This window comes from Spinacia oleracea, chromosome 6 (genome assembly GCF_020520425.1).
Source record: "Spinacia oleracea cultivar Varoflay chromosome 6, BTI_SOV_V1, whole genome shotgun sequence".
In the NCBI taxonomy this organism is placed as follows: Eukaryota; Viridiplantae; Streptophyta; class Magnoliopsida; order Caryophyllales; family Amaranthaceae; genus Spinacia; species Spinacia oleracea.
The window spans coordinates 42372288-42393910 of record NC_079492.1 but is presented as its reverse complement, the minus strand read 5'-3'; positions in this window follow the sequence as shown (position 1 = coordinate 42393910).

Genomic DNA, 21623 nt, shown 5'->3' with positions numbered 1-21623 from the left:
AACAGAAAACGAGAACCAGCCAGGGACGCATTTTCAACGCCCCTGGCTGGGCGCCAGAATTTCTCACGCCCTACGCCGGGCGCTGAAGTTGTTGCTTGGCCTTCTGGTCAGGCGCAGCAGCCGCAGTGCCTGCGAAAAAGAAAACACGTAGCAAAAAAACCGTTCGTAAAATAAAAAATTGCTGCGAAGGCGTAAGAAAAGAACTCGATTCTAAAAGCGACTCATAAAAATAAATAACTCTTTGTGTCGTTGTTAGGCCTCCTATGACGACGATGTTCGGCACCAAAACCAAGCATGCTAATTAAAATAACCTTGAATGTCACATGGGCAAAGTATTCAAAAAATGATGTTCGAATAAAGTTTTCCAAGTAAAAATAATGTTCAAATAAAAAAAATCTGAGTCTAGACTAGGTTATTCCAAAGTACAATCTAAATCCTAAGTCTTAGTTGTCTTATCCACAGAACCGGTCCTAATGCTTGGTGTCGTTCTGCAAGTTAAAAGGTTAAACCATATTGAGTCTCCCTTTCTAACATTTAAATCAATAAGCATCCATATGTAATTGTCATCCCTTGCTAAGAATCCACGGCCTCAATACTCTCTCTCACCAATAAAAAGAATATATTATAGTATTTGCAAAATGGAAACAGTCACATTCTGAAAATCATTCCTCCATAATCGCACAACCCCTGAAGTGAACCTAAGGTGTCAATACCATTGGCAAGAAAAAAAATTAATGGCCTCAAGGCTTATGATCACATTGGGTCACGACTATCATAGTCCTCTCGAGTCACTCACTCCTTGAAGTACTACTAAGTACGGACTAAAATATTTTCCATGAATGCAACATGACCAACCACGAAAATACCCAAATCGGAATGCCATAAGGCTACAATTGGAATAAAGCAATACACACTAAGAGAGAAGCCGCACTAATGATTCTAGTCTTGCAAAAATAAAAATTCGATCTCCCCAATTAACTACCTCGCCAACATTAAGCAAAATGGCGCATGACAAATGAACACCCAAGGGTTAAAATCTAAAGTGTCAACCAACGAAAGTTATGGTCCAATTAGCCTAAGTCTGAGAGTCGCTTGGTCAAGTGTTATAGGCCTACGCCACGTCATCATTTTGAGTCTAGGCCACCTCCTTGTATTCCTACACGGGTTATAATCAGAAAAATTAATGAAAGTTCGAGTCTAAATCACAACTTCCAATTAAATCCCAGAAACTGGAGTCTGAAAAGAAACAAAAAATTATTTTCGATGTAATTCTTTCGTTAAATTTCAATAAGGTAAAAATAACATTTTGAATCTACGTAGGCTATTTGCACATTTTAAGAAACGACTAAATACGCTTGCAAAGTAAGACAATTTAAAAGGTCCACCCTAGGCCCACTAAAGCTAAAGGTCCACCCTAGGCCTACTAAAGTTAAAGGTCCACTATAGGCCTACCAAACGAGGCTCACTCAGTCTCGCCTCGTGACTCAATGACCACAACCATCTACCTTTTAGCCCAAACAAAAAATTGATTGAAGGATTTATGTTGGGGAGAAATCCCAAGCAAAAAGAAAAAAAATAGAAAAAGAAAAGGGAGAGCGAAAAGAGCGAGCCATGAAATACTTAGCCCGTACCTCCCAAAGTGCGAAATTTACCCAAGTAAACGAAGGAAAAGAATTGAGTCGACCAATCCAAATCATAAGATTCTACGATGTCTACCCTTTCCAATCCTTATGCTCTTAGACGCCTTCGCTCTGGGGCCCCTGTTCAGCTCATTTAACCCATCCATGTTCTCATTGCCATAACCCAAGAAACCATTACCTCGACTCTTGTTCTTGAACTTGTTGTCAACCGCAAACCACGCATGGCCTTAACTCGTGCGTCATACCCATTCTTTCCAAAACCTGCTCTTACACCACCATTAGTATAATGGCCATATAACTTATTTGGATACATCCTTGAGCCGTCCCCATACTACTCATTGGCCTAGGTTGATGTAAACTCATGACCCTAGCTCGAGGTTGCAAATTGTGAGTCCTATCAGATATAATCCTCATGCTTGACCAATACCTATACAAATTATCCTATCTCATCCAACCCATCTTTCAAGCCGTCTTGAGTCACAAATAAAAAAGAGACAAATGAAAAGTACATTCTACGCTCAACGTAAAAATAAAAATAAAAAATGTAAAAAAGAAACTTTGCAAAGCGCCTCTAAAGTTAGTCTAAAAAGAAAAAGAAGCATTTAGCGCACCAAAAAAAGATCCGCCCAGAAATAATTTTCAGCGCCCACAGCTGGGCGCCGAAATCTTCAGCGCCCCAGCCTGGGCGATGAGTCTCTCTGCTTGCCAAATTTTGTCCAGAACTGCTCGTCATTTTATCCGCACATACACGGAAAAATAACGAACACTTGGAGGGGTACAACACGTATTCAGATATACGTACCACCAAAGAAATACATGTACTCAATCAAAAAAAATATAAAACAAATTTTTGGCTTACGGCAAAGCAGCAGATTAAAATAATGACAAACTTCATTTATTCTACCGTTTCAAATAATATGTTTTCACCTCAGAACATACTTATCGAATTCGGCATTCTAAGAAACCATTTTCTAGGCTAAGAACTACTCAAGACCTGATTCCAAATTAAATCTATTTAAGGCGGATACGTAGGCAATCCATGATTCGGTCCAACCAATTTGCAAAAATATTAAAGCCTATAGAAAAACAAGAATAAAGAATAGAAGTCCCTTATTGAAATTTAATTACTTGCAACCCAAGTCGAAAGAAAAGTCAAAGGAAGAATCCAAGTCACCAAGATGCCAAAACGAGCACACATCGAAAAATAATAAGGGCACATACCCTTGCCAGGAGGAGCACTCACACTCCTAGGCACTTAGCCAAGACTCAAAAAGATTGCTTTGCCTCAATTGAATGGGGGCTAGCGCAAGCGTCCATGACCTCTAAAATACTCGACTTGACCCTCCCTAAAGCGAACTAACTCACTTAAAGACTTTCTTTCACCACTAGACATAGTCGTTCGCTTAAAGACCTTCTTTCACCACTAGACACAGTCATGATCGCCAACAAGTAGTAAAGGCAGTAAGCTTGCAATGAAAAAGATTGTTCTACGGCATCGCCCCATCGTTCCTTCGAACTCAGGGCACCCGTTCATTCAAATGCTTGCTAATCTCCTTTGAAAAAAAATCAGACATTGTCAATAGGACTTGGCACTTAACCAAGGCTCACCCTACTCAGACATATGACACAGGCATCTAAAATCGAAATCTAAAAGAATCATTAATGGGAAGACATAATAGCAATTGGGGGCTAAAAAATTGAAGTGAAAGAGCTAGGGAAAGAACTAAGTATACCTTGACCTTTTGTACGGACATACACCAAGTAAATCTAAGTCAAATTGAAAACGGTTTATAGTCCTGCAATTCTGGAAAAGATAGGCCCTAAAAGCCTAAAAGCATATGCCAAACGGGCACAAGTAATATCTTGACACCTGCACCCTGGCTTCCAGCAAATCCTTAGACAACATTCCAAAAATCGTAACAGTATTTTGATTTATTCATGTAATAGTGTACGAACCCTTCTATAAGTCAACTTACTTAGGACACCTCGGACTGTACACAGTAGGATTCGGATTTTAAATAATTTTCAAATGATTTTCAAAGACCTCTTCGAACATAATAAAGCGTCGTTGGTTTAAGCTAAGTATGCGTTTATCTCAATGTTGCAAGTGAGTCGAAAGATTTCTAAATATGATTATGGGTAAAGGAAGGCACCTAGCTTTTGGTTAAGGCACACTTCAACATGTGACTACCTTGACCATGGCAATGTCGCACAATATGACATTTACAAAAGGAGTAGCAAAATCACTACTCGAACGTACCTCGCACTAAACGAGTCTGGTTCAAAATATTCATGATCCATGTCACCATGAATGCATAAAAATGTATGCCAAGCATTATAGCACCAAGCCAATCCCGTAGCTACCATTGGGGGCTTGAGAAAAACACTCTAAAAATGCTCGAAATGACGATTTTATCGCAAATTCTCGACGCTAATGCTATACATACATCATAGGGGCACAATCCTAAGCTTTAATCGTGTAAAACGAACCTTAGAATGGCTACGACCCCTCCAAAATTCTAAAGCACTACTTAGAATATATAAAGTCACCCCACTAACAAGGGTAACTGAAAATCGCGAGTCACCAAAACTCCGATCAAACCACTGCACATAACGCTCGCCCTATAAAGCGCCCGTTACACAGTCTACATCGTTCCAAAGCAAAAGCGAAAGAAAAAATACTGTCAAAGTTCTGCCCAGAAATCATTTTCAACGCCCAGAGCTGGGCGCCGATATCTTTAACGCCCCAGCCTGGGCGGTGAATCTTTCTGCTAGCCGAGTTTTGCCCAGATATAAAAATAAGAAAGAAACACCTATGAAACCTCGCATCGAACGAAGTAATAAGCCGTGCAAACCCACGCGGAAGGTGCTACACTTGTTCGTACACCTGAACAAGGCGTGATGAAGTACTCCAATGCAAAACATAATAATATACCAACACCAGGAGGAATGTTCTAAGACACGCCGTTAGGCCACACAGGCCTACGTCGCACCATAAGTTCAACCGTCCCACGGTATAAGTCTAAAAAAAGGAGTAAGGCATATTTCACTAATGCAGGCACGACCAAGAGCATGTGTAAAAGAGGCAAAGACTACTTATCGCCCAAATTCAAAATGCAAGCCACACGACTTCTACATTAAGGATTGAAAGTAGCAAAACATTACCTGCCACGGAAGGGATAGCTCGCACCTACACGAGCGGAACCCCAGGGCATCTTTCTCGAAAGAATCTACAAAAATCGTACGCCAAAAGGAAGCATCCCAACATACATACTTGGGGGATCCAAGCTATGAAACGACTATACCATAATAAAAAAAAAGGGTCTCGAAGCAAATGTTTGAACAATCGAAAGGGCACGATGTTTGAGCCCACTTCATGAATGGGCCTGAACCCTATCAAGCTTCTAAGCAAACTATTCAAAATCAGTCATTGCTCAAAAAAAAAAATATGATTCAAACAAACTGATTAATGGACCGCACACAACGGCCATTCTATGAACTCTCGTTCGCACATACATATCATCTTCAAAAGAAAAAAAAGAAAACAAACGAACGAACAAGAGGCCAACTGTGTCATCAAGAAAGCTCGCCAGGAATAATTTTCAGCGCCCAGCGCTGGGCGCCGAAATCTTTAACGCCCAGGCTTGGGCGCCGAAAATGATCCCAGACCCTCTCTGACTTCTATAGGGCCCTGCCATATTCATTTGACTTGAAAGTTGCCGATTTCTTTACTGAAAGTCGCACCTCACGGCTTTGTTAAGAGTAGCACACCACTACAAAGATCGCTCGCACTTACGAGCACAATCCCCAAACACGATCAAGGACATTACAGAATGCGTATCCTCAAGGAACCTCTTTGACAAGAAATGACCGTCAAGCACGAGTGCTTGGGGGCTCGAAAGAAAATATATATCATGTAAAGGTAAAACAATATTGCCTGACTACGCTGTACGAAGTCCCGTGTCTGGACGTCTCAAAAGATAAAACCGGTTTACGACCTCAAGACAAAGGTCACCGTTGATACTTATACATAGTCCCCTAATCAAGGACCCAAGTAGTGGCAAAATTGAGCCGCAAAGACTAGCTCAAAACCATGAAAGATGATGACCACGAGACAATGGTCCGTCTAAGCACGTTGTCAACCCACATTCAGGTTGCAACTAAATCCGAGCATCCCTCGAAAGAATTCGCTCTCACAAGAATAAAGAAAAAGAAATTCTCAAAAGAAATCACGATGAACAAAAGAAATAGGGACTTGCCCACCTCAATCGGGCAAGATCGCGCCACGAACCACGCGAATCCGAAATCAAAAAGGACGAATTCAGGTTCGCTCACCTCCAGCGAGCGGGGCGTCCACCCTTAGCGGACAGGGCTCGCCCACCTTCAGCGGGCGGGGTCTGCGTCACTAGCCGCGCAGATCCTCAGTTTTCGAAAAATAGAATCTTCAAAAAACAAAATAAAACAGGCTCGCCATCTTTAGCCGGCGGGGTCTACGGCGCAAACCACGTAGGTCCTCATTTTCAAAAAAATGAACACAAAACAAATTTCAAAATAGATTCGTCCACTTCTATCGGACGGGGTGTCCACCCTTAGCGGACAGGTTCGCCATCTTTAGCCGGCGGGGTCTACGTCACAAGCCGCGTAGGTCCTTATTTTCAAAATTTACAAAATAGATTCGTCCACTTCTATCGGACGGGGTGTCCACCCTTAGCGGACAGGTTCGCCATCTTTAGCCGGCGGGGTCTACGTCACAAGCCGCGTAGGTCCTTATTTTCAAATTTCAAAAATAAGATTCGTCCACTTTTTCGGACGGGGCGTCCACCCTTAGCGGACAGGCTCGCCATCTTTAGCCGGCGGGTCTACGTCACAAGTCCCGTAGGTCCTTAGTCGCTGCAGCGATAACTTTTTATGGTTTTCCCTTTTCCAAAAATTAAAAGGATTGGTTTTCCGTTTTTTCCAAAAAAGAGCGATGTGCTGGATTTTCCTTCGTTTTATGTCCCATAAAAACAAGGGGGTTTTCTCGTTTAACTAGTCCTGAAAATGAGAATCTTTAAAAACATTTTTACCTCGTGATTGGGCTTGGCCAGGCCCAATTACATTTTATAACTTTGATTTCGAAAACATCTATAGCTACTCCCAATGACAAAGTGAGGGAGTTTCTACGCCTCTTTAGATACTTCCAATGACAAAGTGAGGGAGTATTCTATACTATCCGTTGACAAATCCCAATGACACGTGAGGGATATGTCGACATTTCAAGTGATGACCCTTAAGTCAAATGTTATCACTCGGGGGGCTCGTGAGACCCTCGCAAAACAGGTCACATACACCATGGCTTGTGTGACGCACTCCGTCTAATCCTTTACCATCGTCTCATCTCGAGACTCAGTCAAAGTGGGGGCTAACTGTAGACACCTAATTTTGTCCCCATTCCCGAAAGGGAAAGGTTGGATAATGAAAACATAAATCTCCACTTGACAACGCATCTCCTATAAAATAACGAATCTCAATCACCCTTCTCGTTTCACCCGAAACCTTCTATTTATGGAAACCTGCTAAAAATAGTAACTGCCGTAAAGGGTAGCTTCTAAAAGTGGCAAGTCATAAAAGATAGAAACCTGTCAGAATTAGGTGTTGCACTCCAACATAAATCCTAAATGAGATAGAAAACTGCGAGAATCCTATTCCTAATATGATTCGGAAATAAGAATTACGTATTAATTAAAATCCTAACGAGCCTAGAGTTCGTAACGGGCCCAGAAGCATTCCGTCATGAAATTGATACGCACTAAAAGACTCGATTAAGTCTCAAACACTACGGATTTCAGGAATCCGAATCTGACTAAGAAAACAGCCCAAACATCAATTTCAACGCCCAGCCCTGGGCGCTGAAATTGCATGGGTCCTATTTTCAACGCCCAGAGCTGGGCGCCGAAATCTTTGACGCCCAGAGCTGGGCGCTGAAAATACCTGGGACGTGTTTTTTCCTAATTCCTCGAGGATCAGAGTTCTACAATTCTATCTTTCCACGAACTCTTTTCTATAAATATAGCCCATGTTCGACGTGAAACAGACAACAATAACACAACACACAATTCATATTCTGAGTATTGACTCCAACCCTTAGCCCTTAACTCACGCTGCGAAATTGTTCACGCGTTCTGTCGCAATCGATCCATAAATCGAACAGAACGTATCCTGTCCCATAATTTGAGATTCGTTAAATAAAAAGGAGAAATAGCAAAGTCAAAGTGGTTAGTTTTCTGAGAACCGTGACGCACCTCTCATGGGTGCGTCGTAATGTATCCCTTTTCGATGATTTAATCGCTTTCCTCGCCCTTTTTATGAACTGTTAAACTAACTAAATCTGATTGTTCTACCACGCCTAACAAATATAATATTTTTGGGAAATTGGATTATCATGCTAGGTCCCTTAACACTATTTAAATCAGATAATCACGATCGATCTAGTATTATGTGTTGCATATTGCTAAAATCAACTCAGATTAGTTTAATAGTTAACGCATGTCCCTTCAATTATTTATGCTGAGCTAGTAAGGATATCCTGCCTCTAGAGTTATCGACGAGCGAAGTACTCCTCTCGGTAGTTACAGTCCCCCGAACCCTCAATCTCTTCCTTGCGGGTGTATGTTGAGAGATCCCCACACCAGGGATCACAAGGGAACCTACGGCCGTCGTGGTCAAACATAATTGCACTCCCTTTATGTCACGATAACCGGGTTTTGTCAGTTTTCTCATTGTTGTTAAAAACTGAATGGCGACTCCTATATTACTAGTCAATTGGGTGTAAACTCACAGGAAATCCAATTACACTTGATTGAATAAAAAGAAGCGTCACACCCACGAGGGACGAGGTCATGCATTAGCCTCGTGCTTTTTCGACCCCCTCACACCCGCAATCAATCATCAATCTTCCCCTTGCCCAAGCGGCGTGTGAAGGAACTTGCAAGTCTTCCAAGACGGTAGGACGACGAACCTCCTTTGGATTCCGAACGATCAAGCACCGGATGGGCCACACTCCCGTCACCTTCCTCATAGTCAGTTGATGCAGGACGTCTAGCTCTAGAACCTCGGACTCTAGCTGGTCCGGAGAAAGAAATGTCCCTCTGGCTTAGGCCTCTCATCCATACAATATACCCTGCAGAAAGAGTAACTGACTCAGGTGGGAACTGGATACTCAAGAACGGTTTGGCAACCCAATACCGCCTCCAAACTTCAATTCGATTCGCATTCAGCACAACAGGTTTCAGGTTCTCTTCAGTATAGTCCGGGATCTCCTGTTTCAAGCCATATTGTCTCATCACTCGAGCAGGCGAGTAGAAGACCAACATTGTGAGGCTTGGCACCTTCAAAGCAGTAGAACCAGGGGCATGTCTCATAGCATCAATTCCCCACCAAGAAACTACCCACCTTATGCAAGATTCAACCCCAGAGAGTGCGCACCGCCACTCATCCAATGAAAGCCGCCATACAACATGGGTCGCACAGTGAATCCCTTTCTATTATAGCTCGCCATGTTCTCCGATGGTGCCACCAACATGAGCCTCTCCATAAGCCAAACCTTGGGGAGTATACAAGAAGCACATTTCAAAATTCAACATTCAATATTCAAAATACAAGTACAAATTCAACATACAAGAAAGCTCCAGATCCTTTCTTGGAGTAACACCAGACTTCCCGATGGTAAAGAAGAGGGGTCCGACTTCAGCATATCAAGGCCCGTCAATGTTTCACCAATCACAAGCGGCATTGGGTCCCGACCATTAACAAACTGCTCTACAATTTCTATTAGGGAGGCATCACCATTGCCAAACCCCTGTTTCGGAAAGAGAAAGCGCGCGAAAATACAAAAACTCAAGGCTCTCAGGCGGAATACTTTAGGAACAGCAAGCCCAGCAATGTAGGTGACAAAGAGGGACAAATCCACCCCTCTGCCATATACAACAGCACTCAAAAGTGGGGGCATCAAGCCCAAATACCTTTCAAAACTCAAGAAAAAGTGTTCTTCAACACTGGGCATGCATGGCTCTAGCATGATGGGCCACCCCAATATAGCACTAAATTCCTCAGGGAGGGGACATACCTCATTATTTCCAAAACGGAAGACATGATGATTCGGATCCCAAGCCTCCAGAACAGCAAGAATGAAGTGCAAATCCAATTTTACAAACCGGAAAGAGACGAGCACCCCAAGATGCATGCCATCAAGCTCCCTTTTCTCCAATTTGCCTAGCGAACCAAGCCACGAGTTCAAGGCACTCTCAAAGGACACAACCATATTTTCTTTTCTTTTCGAGAGGAAGCAATATGCAATGATAGCAGGGAAGGATTGATGCAAGAAATGATCCAACAAGCTCCCTATTTATACAAGAGTCGGCTTGCACGACAGCCCACGAGCGCCAGGCGCCACGCCTGCGCCAGGCGCCGGGGCTTGCGTCTAAGGACGAGGCCACCGTCCTCTCTTATGACTCCGAGTACACACTCTTTAGTGTTTCGGACAGCAGAGTACAACCTCCATTATTCAAGATTCCAAAGCCGCATGCTACGCAACTTCAAGCAGTCCGGATCAACGCTTCGGGCAGATTTCAGGTCATTTCAAAATTCAAGCATTCTGGTCCTAGATCGGCGTCCTAAGTCGAGTCTGCATATGCATAGCAAGAGTTGAATATACTTTTACTTGCGCTTTTCCTAACTAAAAAACCTCAATCAAAGTGAGGGCTTATATTGGGTATATACACCCGAAAAAAGTGGGCATTCTTGAAATTTCTCATGCATGCATCTAGCCACAAATTTCAAGGCACACACAACGCATACAATTCCAAACATTCAAGCATACAAAAAACCAATCTTCAAATTTTGCAAACCAATTCAAAGTTCAAAAACCATACAACCATACAAAAATTCAAGTTTCAATCCATATAAATACAATGCAGCCTATACAAAACCAACCCAGGCAAGCTGGAACTCGCTACCATGCAGGGTCAGTCCGAGTCGTCACTAGCAGTGATATCAACCACAGGTGCCTTGTCCCTGTTCCGCCTCCTGAGGCGCTCCAGCTCCTGATCCAGCTCCATCCCAGGGGTACTAGGATCCTGCTCCGAAATACGAAGTGTGCCAGTGGAGGAATGAACTCCCTGCTAAGGAGAGGAATACTGATACGGCGGCGGCATCGGCATATACTGGTACGACCCAAACATCTGAGCCTGGCGCATCCTCTCCATCTCTGCATAGTAAATCTGCACCCCAAGGCTGAGGACCACTTTCTCCGAAATAGTAACCAGGGGAAGAAACAAAGGGCCGTGAACTGCCTGCACCTCCAAACGAATGCCTGGTGGGATCAACATGTACAAAAGGGGAAGCTCCCCATTCAGCATCAAAATGCCTCTGATGAGCACCAGCACCGGACCCCTATCCCAGATCCAAGCTCGGCCCCTCCTGCCTCAAGGACGTCTCCGCCTGGGGTTCTTTGTCAACGGATCCTCTACGGTCTCGACGGCGCTCCTATAAAAAATACAATTTCAAGAATCAACATCCAAGTTCAAATATCCAGAATACAAATTTCAAGATCAAGAAAGGCACCTCTCTGTCCCGGCCAGAAAGCTTCCGGGTTAGCTTGGCACAATGCTTCTTCCAAGAATCAAGCAAAAGCATCCAGCGACGCACTCTCGCCCGAGGGCGCCTCCATACAAAATCCAAGATCAATTTCCCAGTACAAGATTACAAACAGTTTCAAAAAGTGCAACAGTACTTACAGCGGCATAATGCTCAGGTACAACATCATATGATTTCCGGTGCGGAGGAGAAGCAAAAGGGATGGTCTCCACCACCTATTCCCCGTCCGAGTTCTCATAGCGGAGGATCCTATCAGCATGGGAAATTTCCTCAGGATCAACCTCCTCCTCCTCTATACAAGCATACAATAATACAGTCATCCAATCAATACAAGAATACAAGAATACAAGAATACAAGATACAAGGTTCAAAGCTCACCGGCAGTACGAAGCGTACTCGTGGAGCCAGCCTCCTCAGGAAGTCGTAATAGCTCCCCTTCTTGTGTACAAAATCCCTCCAAGAGCGGCAAACATCATTGCCCCTAGCCTCCACATAGAGTCGGGCCAGCTCTTCATCCAGCGCCAGCATGGATCCCGGTGGGTCCTTGGGGATAAGTCTCTCCCCTGAATTGTGCTGAGGGGACACTCTCTCCCCTAGGTACCACATATGGCGATACACACCTGGAAGCAAAACCCGCCGCCCAGACAGGAAATGGGCACGAGCAGCCGAGGCAGGTATAAGCGCGATGGCAAAAGGACGCCATACCATCTGCAAAACAGACAACTCAAGCAACAACACGAATACAAATACAAGGAGGGCACAACAGTACAAATATATTGAAGGAAATAATTTCCTTGGTCCAAGTATGCATTCAATGTTAAGTCTAACAAATGCGGTTCAGTATTAATTAACAAGTTAATAATTCAGTGAGATCAAGTGAGCTGAATGCCTAGCTAGAGGCCGCTTCAGTTCAAGTGGAATTAATGATATTAATCCACAGCTTACTCTTGAATGAACCCGTAGGGTCACACAAATAGTACGTAAACGGATCAAGTATTTAATGGCATTAAATACTCTATCTATGGATATTCGGAATCGACGGATCTTGGTTTCAGTGGGAGCTGAGATCGTCACAAGCAAGTGAATACTCCGGAAACAATGATATTGCCGGAAACGGAAATATGGATCGTATCGGAAATATAAATATTATCCAAGTCGTAGCTGTTGCCGGAAACGGAAACATGGTACGTATCGGAAAATATTATCGGAAATGGAAATATTGCCGGAATCGGAAATATTGCCGGAAACGGAAATATTGCCAGAATCGGAAATATTATCGGAATCGGAAAATAATTCCGGAAACGGAAATATTAAATATTTGTTCGAAACATAAATTAATTCCGGAATCGGAAATATTAAATATTGTTCGTATCGGAAATGAATTCCGGAATCGGGAATTTAATCGGAAGCGTATCGTACGAATTAGCATCGGACGAGGCCCGCTAGACGAAGGCCCAGCACAAAGCCAGGCCATCGCCCAGCGAGCCACACGCACCATCGCGCGCCAAGCCTCGACCAGGCCCAGCGCAAGGCCAGGCCCAGCCAAGGCCTAGGGCGCGCGCGAGAGAGCACAGCAGCAGTGGGCCGAGCGCTGTGCGCCTAGCGTGGGCCGCAAGGCTTGCGCGGGTGTACGGTGCTCGTGCAATGCTTGTGCGGGAATCCTAAAGCAATCGGGATTCGAAATATGATTAATTCCTAAAACTATTAGATAATGATTATTTAATAGAGTCCTAGCAGGATTCTAATTAAACTAATTAATATCCTAATAGGATTATAATTCATTTTCCATACCTCTATAAATAAGTGCCGAGGGTCATAATTTATAGATACAATTGAAGTATTCAAAGGGTAAGTTTTTGAAAGAAAAATCAGCCATACACTTGTAAACACAATAGCCGAAATTCCTAGTAACCTTAAGGGCGATTCTAGTTGGTCTAACTTGAGGCGGATCCGAATGTACTGTGGACTATCTACGGAGGGAAGACATTTGGAGTCCTAAAGGCTTGTTCTTGTTCGGTTCGGGCGCAGCTAGGGAGGGCACGCTACAAAGTGTATGCTCCTAAATTATGCTAAATGATTATGTGTAAATAATATGTTTCCTGGCATTAAGGTTTTTCCGCATGATTTATGTTTTGTCATATGTATCATAACCTAACAAATATTACTGGGACTAAGAAGAAGTAGAAAGTTAAGCAAGGGTGAAGACGACCTACGAGTGGGAACTGGAGCACGGATTGCTGCATTAACTGTAGGAACTTATTATTTGTCGTTGCCCTCTGGGCTAGTTTTGGAACTGGAAGAGTGTTTCCATATTCCAAGTCTTACTAAAAACATCATTTCAGTTTCTTGCTTAGATGCTAAGGGATTTTCCTTTTAATAAAAGACAATAGTTGTCGTTTTATTTTAAAGAGATGTTTTATGGATCTGCTAGATTAGTCAATGGACTTTATTTATTAGATCACGACAAACAAGTTTATAACATAAATACCAAAAAGGCCAAAAAGGATGATTCAGATCTCACCTATCTGTGGCATTGTCGATTAGGCCATATAAACTTGAAACGCTTAGAAAGACTTCAAAAGGAAGGAATTCTAGAACCATTTGACTTAGCGGATTATGGTAAATGCGAATCATGTTTACTTGGCAAAATGACAAAGCAACCTTTCTCTAAAGTTGGAGAAAGAGCAACTGAACTATTGGGTTTAATCCATACAGATGTATGTGGACCAATGAGTACAAATGCTAGAGGCGGTTTCAGCTACTTTATCACTTTCACTGATGACTTCAGTAGATATGGTTATGTCTACCTAATGAAGCATAAGTCTGAATCCTTTGACAAATTCAAGGAATTTCAGAGTGAAGTAGAGAATCAATTAGGCAAGAAGATTAAGGCAGTGCGGTCTGATAGAGGCGGTGAATATCTGAGCTATGAATTTGATGACCATCTGAAAGAATTTGGAATTCTGTCAGAATTGACTCCTCCTGGAACACCACAATGGAATGGTGTGTCGGAACGGAGGAACATAACCTTGCTAGACATGGTCAGGTCAATGATGGGTCAGGACGAACTTCCAATAGAATTTTGGGGACATGCACTAAATACAGCTACACTCAATATAAATAGAGCTCCGTCTAAAGCTGTCGAAAAGACTACATATGAGTTATGGTTTGGAAAGCCTCCAAATGTGTCTTTTCTTAAGATTTGGGGATGTGAAGTATACGTCAAACGATTAATTTCAGACAAACTTCATCCGAAATCTGACAAATGTATCCTTGTGGGCTATCCAAAGGAAACAAAGGGGTATTACTTCTACAATACATCTGAGAACAAGGTGTTTGTTGCTCGAGATGGTGTCTTTTTGGAGAAATATCACATTCCCAAAATGACAAGTGGGAGAAAAGTAGACCTCGAAGAAATTCGAGTCGAACAACAAACTCTAGAGAATGCTCAAGACGACATTCAGGATGAAACTCAGGGATCTTTAGAAGAATCTGGTGAGAATCATGGTCAATCTAGAAATGTTACCCCGCGTAGATCGCAAAGATATAGATCTCAACCGAAAAGGTACTTAGGTATTTTGACGAACGAGAGCTATGACGTTCTATTACTTGAAAGTGATGAACCTGCGACTTACAAACAAGCTATGACGAGCCCTAGCTCCAAGCAATGGCAAGAAGCCATGAAATCTGAATTAGACTCCATGTCTGAAACCAAGTATGGGATTTGGTCGATTTGCCAGATGGTTACCAAGCCATTGGAAGCAAATGGGTTTTCAAACTGAAAAAGGACAAGGATGGGAAACTTGAAGTTTTCAAAGCTAGATTGGTTGCAAAAGGTTACAGGCAAGTCCACGGTGTGGATTACGATGAAACCTTTTCACCAGTTGCAATGCTAAAGTCTATTCGGATAATGTTAGCAATCGATGCACATTACGATTACGAAATATGGCAGATGGATGTCAAAACCGCTTTCTTAAACGGCGTTTTAACAGAAACTGTGTTCATGACACAGCCTGAAGGTTTTGAGGATCCAAAGAATGCTAAAAAGGTATGCAAGCTAAAGAAATCAATCTACGGATTGAAGCAGGCATCAAGGAGCTGGAATATACGTTTTGATGAAGCAGTCAGTGACTTTGGTTTCATCAAGAACGCAGACGAATCTTGTGTATACAAGAAGGTCAGTGGGAGCAAAATTGCTTTTCTAGTATTATATGTCGACGACATATTACTTATCGGAAATGACATTCCTATGTTGAACTCTGTCAAGATTTGGCTTGGGAAATGTTTTTCGATGAAGGATCTAGGAGAAGCACAGTACATATTGGGCATCAAGATTTACAGAGATAGATCTAAAAAGATGATTGGACTTAGTCAAAGCACTTATATCAATAAGGTGCTTGATAGGTTCAAGATGGCAGACTCCAAGCAAGGCTACCTACCCATGTCTCATGGAATGACTCTAAGCAAGACTCAGTGCCCAAAAACACTTGATGAGCGTAGACGAATGAATGGGATTCCATATGCATCATTGATTGGTTCAATAATGTATGCTATGATATGTACACGCCCGGATGTTGCGTACGCACTCAGTGCTACGAGCAGATACCAGTCAGACCCAGGAGAGGCACATTGGACTGCTGCCAAGAATATTCTGAAGTGCACAAAGATGACTTCCTGGTCTATGGTGGAGATGGTGAATTAATTGTTAAAGGCTATACGGACGCAAGTTTCCAAACCGACAAAGATGATTTCAGATCACAGTCTGGGTTTGTCTTCTGCCTCAACGGAGGTGCAGTAAGCTGGAAAAGTGCTAAGCAAAGCACCATTGCGGATTCTATAACTGAAGCGGAGTACATTGCTACACATGAAGCAGCAAAGGAAGCTATATGGCTAAGGAAATTCATAGGTGAACTAGGTGTAGTCCCCTCCATTAAAGGACCAATAGCCCTGTATTGTGATAATAACGGAGCTATTGCACAGGCAAAGGAGCCTAGACACCAACAAAGAGTCAAGCATGTACTTCGTAGATTTCACCTTCTACGAGAGTTCGTTGAAAGAAAAGAAGTCGAGATAAGCAAGATTGGAACTGATGACAACATATCAGATCCATTGACTAAACCTCTGCCGCAGGCGAAGCACAACTCGCACACTGCAGCCATGGGAATTAAGCATATTGGAGAATGGCTTTGATGTCCTTATTTAATGTTTTAAAGTTTTAGAGTTTAAATCTTTGTAAAACATTATTGGTTAATCATTCACAATAAATGAATAGAATTCATTTTACCATTTAATTTGTGGTTTATTAAATGATGAGTCCCTTCAATTTGACGATATATTCAAGATAGACTGTCAGGACCAGTCCTGTGACTAAGAAATGTCTATCAAGTGAACTTGAATGTTAAAGGTTGAAAATGGTCCCTGGTCGGAGTTTTCTATAAAATTGGACGCATAGAAAACGTTAGACGACTAAAATGCAAGATGATTAGTAGTTCTGTTTCTTGAACTATGTGGACATGGCAATGTCATAATCATTTGCATAGATACTTACTTTGGGAAGACTAGTATCGGACAGACCTATGAAACTTTATTGTAAGAGATGAAAATCTGTCATAAGTAAATTTCATTAAAATTATTAGACACTAAATCCTCAATACCTGAGTGATTTGAGATTACTTGTTTGAGAACTAGTTGCTTTGACGTTGACCAACCGTCGCACCGTAAAAGGAGGCTATAAAGGCAACGCTCAGGTAATCACCTATCAAACGAAGTCTAATCTCAAGATCGCAAGATTGGGATTGTCCTCCCATAAATCGGGATGAGATGCTTAAAAGTTGTACAAGGCCACTCGGAGAGCTAGAAACTGTGAAATGCATGGCCGTGCTCAGATGAATCATAGGCTATGATTATCTGTTTATTTGATCAGTTGAACTCTGAAACCGAGAAACACCTCTGGACATAATAAGGATGACAACTCTTACCTTATGTTCAAGAGCAAGCATCGAGCGACAAAGGAATTAGGAAATGCACACTTGTCCCTAAGGACAAGTGGGAGACTGAAGGAAATAATGCCCTTGGTCCAAGTATGCATTCAATGTTAAGTCTAATAAATGCGGTTCAGTATTAATTAACAAGTTAATAATTAAGTGAGATCAAGTGAGCTGAATGCCTAGCTAGAGGCCGCTTCAGTTCAAGTGGAATTAAAGATATTAATCCACAGCTTACTCTTGACTGAACCCGTTGGGTCACACAAATAGTACGTAAACGGATCAAGTATTTAATGACATTAAATACTCTATCTATGGATATTCGGAATCGGCGGATCTTGGTTTCAGTGGGAGCTGAGATCGTCACAAGCAAGTGAATACTCCGGAAAGGATGATATTGTCGGAAACGGAAATATGGATCGTATCGGAAATATAAATATTATCCAAGTCGTAGATGTTGCCGGAAACGGAAACATCGTACGTATCGGAAAATATTATCGGAAATGGAAATATTGCCGGAATCGGAAATATTGCCAGAAACGGAAATATTGTCAGAATCGGAAATATTATCAGAATCGGAAAATAATTCCGGAAACGGAAATATTAAATATTTGTTCGAAACAGAAATTAATTCCGGAATCGGAAATATTAAATATTGTTCGTATCGGAAATGAATTCCGGAATCGGGAATTTAATCGGAAGCGTATCGTACGAATTAGCATCGGACGAGGCCAGCTAGACGAAGACCCAGCACAAAGCCAAGCCATCGCCCAGCGAGCCACACGCACCATCGCGCGCCAAGCCTCGACCAGGCCCAGCGCAAGGCCAGGCCCAGCCAAGGCCTGGGGCGCGCGCTTGAGCACAGCAGCAGTGGGCCGAGCGCTGTGCGCCTAGCGTGGGCCGCAAGGCTTGCGTGGGTGTACGGTGCTCGTGCAATGCTTGTGCGGGAAACCTATAGCAATCGGGATTCGAAATATGATTAAATCCTAAAACTATTAGATAATGATTATTTAATAGAGTCCTAGCAGGATTCTAATTAAACTAATTAATATCCTAATAGGATTATAATTCCTTTTCCATACCTCTATAAATAAGTGGCTAGGGTCATAATTTATAGATACAATTGAAGGATTCAAAGGGTAAGTTTTTGAAAGAAAAATCAGCCATACACTTGCAAACACAATAGCCAAAATTCCTAGTAACCTTAAGGGCGATTCTAGTTGGTCTAACTTGAGGCGGATCCGGACGTACTGTGGACTATCTACGGAGGGACGACATTTGGAGTCCTAAAGGCGTGTTCTTGTTCGGTTCGGGCGCAACTAGGGAGGGCACGCTACGAAGTGTATGCTCCTAAATTATGCTAAATGATTATGTGTAAATAATATGTTTCCTGGCATTAAGGTTTTTCCGCATGATTTATGTTTTGTCATATGTATCATAACCTAACAAATATTACCTCGTCAGCAGGAAGGACTCTCCAAGCTTTGCGAGAGGGCGCCAGAGGCACACTCCTGCGCACTGCTCCTATCCAAGAGGCAACATACGGGTAAGCCGCATCTCTAGCACGATCCGGCGCCAAAGTCGGAAAGTGCTCATATATCCAAATATTTCAAGAAGCAAGCAAAACATCAGTCAAGTTCAAATACAAGCATACAAGTACAAAGTACAAGGTTCAAGGAGTCTTAAATACCTCCAGCACACTCCACAGAGCAACCATGCTCCGGTCACTCCCCACCGCAGTCCGGGAAGCCCGCTTCATCTCATACAAAAGGTGGCTATATGCCAAGCCACCCCAGATATAGCTCGAAACAGCTCTCAAGTCCCTCAGAACGGAAAGGAACCGGATGTGCACCCGACTGTTCCTACTCGGGACCATCACTCTGCTCAGCAAGGCTAGCAGGAAGAGCCTAACCCTCTGCCCCGCGGATACACCCACACCGCAGATAGCCTCCACGATCACCGTCACAGAAGCATGGGCATCGTCATCTGACAAGTCAACAACAGGGCCAAGCAAGTCCTTGGCAGCGGCAAAGCGCCACGCCAGCTCCGGATCAAAGGTCACATTCCTCTCAGAAAAAGGAAGACCCGTGATCATAGCAAACTCAAATGGGGTAATGGTGATCTCCCCCCATGCCATGTGGAAGGTGTTGGTGGTATCCCACCATCGCTCCAACAAAGCCCACAGTCGGGGCTTGATCCCCGTTCTCCTCGAAGTGCCTCCCATGGTACGCCAGAAGTCGGCCAAGCCCGTTTGCGACCAAATCTCCATGGCCTCCTCATCAGCACAAAGAGCTTTAAAAGCCCTCTGAACCTCCACCAAGGACCAGAAAGTATGAAACGGCTTTCCATCGGCCTACAGGTGAACGAGTTAACTCCAAACCTATACAAATACAAAATACAAATTCAAAACGCAGTACAAGACTCACCATGCCAGCGCGAGGCCGCTGAGACAAGTGCCACTCTGGCTGAAACACCAGGTCGGAAGGGCTTCAACCAGTACCAGCAAAAGTAGGCGCATCCCGGGGAACCATACCCCCGTCTGGCGCGTTTATTGCAGCCGCTTCATCACCCGAAGCGTCCTCCTCAGCAGCTCGAACTACCGACAATTCGGCGAACATCCTCCGAGTGTGACGAGACATACTAAATCAAGTGGAGTACAAGGTGTCAAAATTCCAAACTAGGGGCTATCCTATACTAGTCTAAACAAAGTCACAAAAATTCAAGGCAAATCCCCAGTGGACCTCTAGTTCAAGGTACAAGTTCAACACCAACGCCTAGGCTACCCACGCCAAAGCAGGTATACAAGTTCAACACCAACGCCTAGGCTACCCACGCCAAAGCAGGTATACAAGTTCAACACCAACGCCTAGGCTACCTACGCCAAAGCAGGTATACAAGTTCAAACACCAACGCCTAGGCTATCCATGCCAAAGCAGGTATACAAGTTCCACATCAACGCCTAGGCTATCCATGCCGAAGCCGATACAAAAATATACATTCAAGAAAACTTTCAAAATAATTCAAAGCTACAAGTTCCAACAGTTCAAGTTCAAATGGCTATCAAACAGTCTTCTACAAGATTCAAGAAGCTTAAGCATACAAGCATCATTTCAAAGTACGAGAAAATCAAAACTACATGCAATCCTAGAGTTATTTCATAAGCAAAACATGAAATACTTACATGGATAAGGCAAGAACAAGACCAAGGGAAGACAATTCGACCTTTGAGAGAAAAAGAGAGCATGAAAGCAAGATGTTGCTCCTCAAAATGGCACGGCAAGGGGCACTTATATAGTGCAGCCCCGCGCCATACGCCGCCCCAGCGCCCAGCGCTGCCCACTGCATGTGCGAATCTTCAGCGCGCGGTCTCCCGTGCTGACTGCGTGTCCTTTGCTGCTACGGTCTTCCGCGCCAAGCATCAAACATCGCATCAGGCCATCCATCGAAAAAACGGGTATATACCCGTATCTCTAAGTACAAACAGATGCATATTTCAAGAATACAAAGTCAAAAAAATACAACGACTCAGGCGTTCAACTCCCAACGGACCCAAGCTCAGGGAAAGTCAGTCGAAATTTCAAAATTTTAAGGGCCAGTAAAAAGCTCTTATCCTGAGCAAAGCACATCCCCAACGGATTAGCTCCGGGTATTAAAAAATTCAAGATTCAAAATTTTCGATGCCAAGCTCCGTCCTGAACTGAAGGCGGAAAAATACAAGTACAAACCGGAGTCATCACCAACCGCACCGAGGTAGACTCTATCCTCTTTTCTAATTCCGGTTTTATGCAGGTACCGGCGTACAAAGAGTGGTCTCGATTGCAGAACATCTTGATCATTCTCCGTCCCTTTCGAAATACTTTGACTTGTGCTTTCCTAGCCGAACGCTAAGTCAAAGTGGGGGCTTCTGTAGACACCTAATTTGTGTCTCCCCTTTGGGATGATGGCGATACCATTATCCTTGCTAGGTGATTGAAATAACTCCAGGAGAAAATCCCAATTGCTAAGAATACTTCTAAAATTCAAGATCCAAGATCCAACCCCCGAGACCGTTTCCCTTTCGGTTCTCGGTACAAAATACAACTTTCCAAATCCAATTTCAAAATCCAAGTACAATATCATCTAGTAGACCATCCCATTGGTTTTACTAGCCCTTTTCCACTCAAAATCATATAAGACAAGTCAAATTCGGGCGCCGACCCACAAAACTGAGCATGCCGGGCCCCGTCCCGTAAAACCGGAATTCGAAACCCGAGAAAGGCTTGTTTTTAGACGCTAAATGATGCCTTAACCTCTAAGAAAATACAAAACTCCAAACCTAGTACTATTCGTACAACAGGTACAACACTACAAGACGAAACAAGGACGG